This window comes from Myxine glutinosa, chromosome 4 (assembly GCF_964187855.1).
Source record: "Myxine glutinosa chromosome 4, kmMyxGlut1.1, whole genome shotgun sequence".
NCBI lineage: Eukaryota > Metazoa > Chordata > Myxini > Myxiniformes > Myxinidae > Myxine > Myxine glutinosa.
In genome coordinates, this window is record NC_136264.1 from 177930638 (window position 1) to 177936795 (window position 6158).

The window sequence follows — 6158 nt, forward strand, 5'->3', positions numbered from 1 at the left end:
CCAATTTTGTTCATAGTTGGCACAAAGATAAAACATGACGGTATACATAGTCACGTGAAAAAGTAAGTACACCCCATGTAAAGTTTTGACTTTTTCAACATATTTCAACATACAGGTATTTGATCTTCATTTCAACAATATTGATAGATAAAGGTGATATAATGCAACAAATATCATGAAACATTTACATTTTGTCGTCCATTGTATAATTTAAATAAACATAAATGCAAATTTCCCATGTGGAAAAGGTAAGTACACCCCTACATTTATCACTACTTCAAATACCTAAAATTAGAATCAGGTGCACCAGCACAGGTGCAAATGATTAGAACATCGTTGGAGAGGATCTTGGAGGAACCTGTCTTATTTAAACCTCAGACATTTTGTTTGATTTGCTCTTTGTTGTTTAAGTGTGCGGCGTCACCATGCCTAGATCAAAAGAGCTCTCTGAGGCCTTCAGAAAGAAGGTTATAGATGCCTACGAGTTTGGGAAGGGATTTAAAAAGATCTCCAAACAATTTGAAATCAATCATTCGACTGTCCGGAAGATCATCTACAAGTGGAGAAGATTCCAAACAACTGCCAACTTGTTCAGGCCAGGCCGCCCCAGCTAGTTCAGCCTGAGAGCAGACCGCAAGATGCTGAAAGAAGTCTCCAAGAACCCCAGAATGTCATCACGGGACCTACAGGTAGCTCTTGCCACTGTTGATGTCAAAGTGCACGAGTCTACCATTAGAAAGAGGCTGCACAAATTTGATCCACATGGGAGGTGTGCGAGGAGGAAACCTTTGCTGTCCAGAAAGAACATCAGGGCAAGACTAAAGTTTGCCAATGAACACCTAGGCAAAGACCAGCACTTCTGGAACAATGTGCTCTTGACAGATAAGTCAAAGGTAGAGCTATTTGGCCACAGTACCAGAAGACATGTTTGGCGAAAACCAAAGACAGCATTTGACCACAAGAACCTGATACCAACTGTAAAGCATGGTGGTGGAAATATTATGGTTTGGGGCAGCTTTGCTGCATCAGGGCCCGGGCAGCTCACCATCATAGAATCCACTATGAATTATTCATTGTACCAGAGGGTGCTTGAGGATAATGTGAGGCCATCTGTCGGAAAGTTGAAACTCAACCGAAGGTGGACCTTGCAACATGACAATGACCCTAAACATACCAGTAAATCCACCAATGAATGGCTGAAAAGAAAGAAATGGAGGGTTCTGGAATGGCCAAGTCAAAGCCGGATCTAAATCCCATCGAGATGTTGTGGGGGGATTTGAAACGAGCTGTGCATGCAAGAAACCCCTCAAACATTGCACAGCTGAAAGAATTCTGCATGGAGTGGACAAAAATTTCTCCCAGTCGATGTCAGAGACTGGTAGACAGTTATAAGAAATGCCTACTTGAGGTCGTTTCTGCCAAAGGGGGCAATGCCACCTATTAGAGCCAAGGGTGTACTTACTTTTTCCACAGAAGGAAATGGCATCTGTCAATTTTTTGTTGAATAAATTATTGCAAAGTCAATTTTTCATTGTTTTTTGTTCAATTAGATCACCTTTATCTATAGATACTGTTTAAATGAAGATCAAATATTGATATGTCCACATATGTTAAAAAGATTATAAAAACATTTCATGGGGTGTACTTACTTTTTCCAAGTGCAAAATTTGCATTTGTTTATTTAAATTATACAATGGACTACAAAATGTAAATGTTTCATGATATTTGTTATATTATATCACCTTTATCTATCAATATTGTTGAAATGAAGATCAAATAGCTGTATGTTGAAATATGTTGAAAAAGTCAAAACTTTACATGGGGTGTACTTACTTTTTCACGTGACTCTATGCACCTCATTTTGTTTCGCGATCTGACCAAAGATGGCCAACTGGTGGCAATTTAAGTTGAAAAAAAAACCGATGTTGAACATATCCTCAACCATTTCTCAGACATGCATTTGCTGATGTTGTTCAAATTTGGCACTCAGATAAGGAATGATGGCTTACATATGCACACCATTTTTTTTCGAGAACAGATTGGAGAACAGATCAACGAGTTGGCTTACTGGTGGCCATTTTGTTACTTAAACATTTTGTTTGTTTTGGCGGTCTTTTCAATCCTGAGAAATCTCACTCTTATTTTGTCTCTCCAAAAAGACCAACTGGACAACCCTCCCATCCACTTTCTCAACAATCCTCTCCAAGAAGTTCTGACACAAGCTTTTGGGTCTCGCTATCTACCATAATCTTTCCTGGGAAAACCACATTTTCAAGCTGGCCTCCAAAGCCAGTCGCCGACTGGGCATCCTCCATCGTGTGAAGTCCTTCCTTGGCACACCTGAGTTCCTCACCACATACAAGGCTTTCATCCACAGCTCAATGGAATACTGCTCTCCCCTCTGGGCTGGTGCTCCTGCCACACACCTAGCTCAGCTTCACGCTGTTGAAACCAAAGCTTTCAGAATCATTGGAATCTCCTGCGATGAAGCTAACTCCGAGAGCCTTTCACTCGCTCACCGCAGGCAGATTGGTGGTCTTTGTCTTCTACTGACTCCTCTCCGGCCTTGCTCCCCCAGCGCTGTCTGTGCTGTCCCCCAAATATTCCTACAGGTCGCACAAGATCTGCCTGCAACCCTCTTATGGTTAAACTGCCAAAATCAAGACTCTCTGCTCACCTTCACTCCTTCATTCCTCTTTTCTCCCGCCTCTGGAACAAACTCCCTCAGTCTCTTCAATCCCACTCCTCCCTCCAGGTCTTTAAAACAGGTGTTCACCACCATCTCTTATCTTCCCCCATCCAAAACCTTAATCTTTCTACCCCCGTTGATTCACCCCAGATCCACTTTTTTGAAATACCGACTCCTTTCCTGGGAGTCCTAGCAGTGTCCACGTGTTTTGTTTTTTTTAACCTCTCCCCCTGCTTCCCATGCCTCCTCTCCCCAAGCCATCTCCCTCCCACAGATCTCCCGATGTCCCTGCTCTCAAATGTTGTACTTGTGTGCTTCCCTCTCTCCCCACATTGTCTCCCGCTCCCTTTATCATATGTTTTATGTGTCACTTTGTCTTTTTGTGATCAATGTTAGCGCTTACACGAACCTCGATCTTGTATACCAAAAAAAACAAAAAACAAAAAAAAACGCGTGCACACACACACACATCCCCAACCATTTCTTGAACATGCATGGCCCGATTTTGATCAAAGCTTGGCATAAGCAGAGTACATGATGGCACACACGTGCACCTCACTTTCTTTTGTGATCTGCTCAAAGATGGCCAACTGGTGGACTCAGCCATTTGTTGGAAAGAAAAAGAAAAAAAAACAAACTTGATAACGTCCTCAACCATCTCAGAAATGCATTTACCAATTTTGTTCAATCTTGGCACACAGATAATGAATGATCACTTACATATGCACGGTCTTTGTTTTTTCGAGATGAGATCCAATATGGCCGACTTGTGGCCATTTTGTTACTTAAGCGTATCCCCAAATATTTATTGAACATGCATGATCCGATTTTGTTCAAACTTGGCACAAGCACAGCAGATAACCGCATATACGTGCACCTCACTTTATTTTGCGGTTGATCATAGATGGCTGACTGGTAGACTGGCAGCCATTTTAGTTGTAACAAACCCAATATTGTACACATCCTTAACCATTTCTCAGACACATTTACCCATCTTGTTCAAATTTGACACACAAATAATGAATGATGGGTTACATATACACATCAATTATATTTTTTCAAGATCAGATTCAAGATGGCCGACTGGCGGCCATTTTGCAACTTAAACGTGTCCCTGAAGGAGCTGTGCTCCAACTCGAATCGAAAGAATGGACGCGACAAAAAGCTGGAATTCGTCCGAGTTTCTTAATTGCATCAAATCAACTCGGGTACTCTGAAAAGCCCGTTTATCGGGCAGCATTATATACAAGCACTCGAATATCTCATGCCGGAGCGTTTGCCCTTAAAAGGCGGGACTGGGCGTGTCCGGGAGACCTGGGCGAGTCTGGACATGCCCGGGAACGGCGAGACGGTGTCGCCGGATGGGCTGGGCGTGCCTGGACATGCCCGGGAACGGCGAGACTGGGTGTCGCCGGACGGGCCGGGCGAGCCCGGGAAAGGCGAGACTGAGCGTCTCCGGGCGGTCTAGGCGAGCCCGGCACAGCGATCGCTCCGTGGTTGCGTCTTCGGCAGGTGTAAGGCGATTGTGTATGTTCAGCGGCAACCGCTACACACGCCCCCCCAGAATCGACTTGCACCGGCAGTCAATTTAAGGGGGGTCCTGATGACCTGGCCGAAGTGACCCCTGGAGGGTCGTGGGGGGGGGGGGTCCGGTGTGGGGGTGGGTGGTCGAGCGGGAGGCACCGTGGACGGGGGGCGGCCTCGCAGCGGAGGAAGGGCCAACCGAGGTGGTTGGGCGATGTCCACGTGCGCCGGCTTGAGGCGGTCCACCGAAATCCGGTCCGACCTGCCGCCGACGTCGATGACGAAGGACTTGTCGTCCCGTCGCAGGACCCGGAAGGGTACGTCGTACGGCGGCCTGGGTGGCCCCCGGTGTGCGTCATGACGAACGAAAACGTACTCCGCTGTGCGAAGCGCTGGGGGGGGGGGACATAGGCCTGGGGGTCACCGTGGTGGGACGTTGGCACGGGGGCAAACCGTCGAGCGGTCTCCTGGAGGTCCGAGCGCTGGCGAGCTGCGGACCAGGGACTGGTGGCGTCGGGCACGAATTCGCCCGGGACGCGTAGCGGCTGGCCGTAGACCAGCTCGGCGGTGGACGCCCAGAGGTCCTCCTTGGGGGCCGTGCAGAGGCCCAAAAGGACCAACGGTAGCCGGTCGGTCCAGCCGCCGCCCTGAAGGCCGGCCATGAGCGCGGCCTTCATGGAACGGTGGTACCGCTCGCACAACCCGTTGGCTTGGGGGTGGTAGGCCGTGGTATGGTGGAGCCTGACGCCCAGGTTGCGGGCGACCGCGCCCCACAGCTCTGAGGCGAACTGCGGCCCGCGGTCCGAAGAGATGTCCGCCGGTGCGCCGAAACAGGCGACCCAGGTGGCGATGAAAGCCTGTGCCACGTCGGCGGTGGTGGTGGAGATGAGGGGAACGGCCTCCGGCCACCTGGTGGTCCTGTCCACCATGGTGAGCAGGTGTGTGAAACCCCATGATGGGGGGAGGTGGCCCACCAGGTCCACGTTGACGTGGTCGAAACGCCGTTCGGGCACGGTGAAAGGTGCCAGCGGGGCCTGGGTGTGTCGGTGGACCTTGGCCTGTTGGCAGGACGTGCAGGTGCTGGTCCAATCGCGGACATCCCGTTGAAGGCCGTGCCAGACGAATCGCGCTGACACCAGCTTCTGGGAAGCTTTCCGGCCCGGGTGGGAAAGGCCGTGGAGGGAGGCGAAGATGCGGCGTTCCCAGGTAACGGGCACGATGGGGCGAGGCTGCCTTTGGGAGACGTCGCAGAGCAGGACAGTGTCCGCGAAGGTGACGTCGGCCAGGCGGAGGCCCGTGTCCGCCGCCCGGAGGGCTTGCACCATGGTGTCGGTGGTCTGGTCAGCCGCAATAAGCGCGAAGTCCACGCCGAGGTGGACCGCGTTCGCGCTGGCCCGAGAAAGACAGTCGGCCACGGCGTTGTCTTTGCCGGCGACGTGCCGGATGTCCGTGGTAAACTCCGACACGGCGGAGAGGTGGCGCTGCTGGCGGGCCGACCACGGCTCCGTGACTTTGGCCATTGCGTAAACCAACGGCTTGTGGTCGACGAAAGCCGTGAAGGGTCAGCCCTCCAGGAGGTGGCGGAAATGGCGAACGGCCAGGTGTAGACCGAGGAGCTCGCGGTCAAATGTGCTATATTTGAGCTCGTTCGGCCGGAGTTGCCGGCTGAAAAAAGCGAGTGGCTGCCAAACCCCGTTCACCCATTGCTCATGTACGGCGCCGGCGCCCACCGCGTAGTCGGAGGCATCCGTGGTGAGGGCGATGGGAGCGTTGAGCACCGGGTGAGCGAGCAGTGTTGCGTCGGCAAGGGCCCGCTTTGAGCTTGTAAATGCCGCGTCCATGGCTGCGGACCAGACGAAGTCGTGTTTGGCCGGCTTGCCCCGGAGGGCTTCGTAGAGGGGCCGCATGAGCTGAGCAGCGCGGGGCACGAAGCGGTGATAGAAAT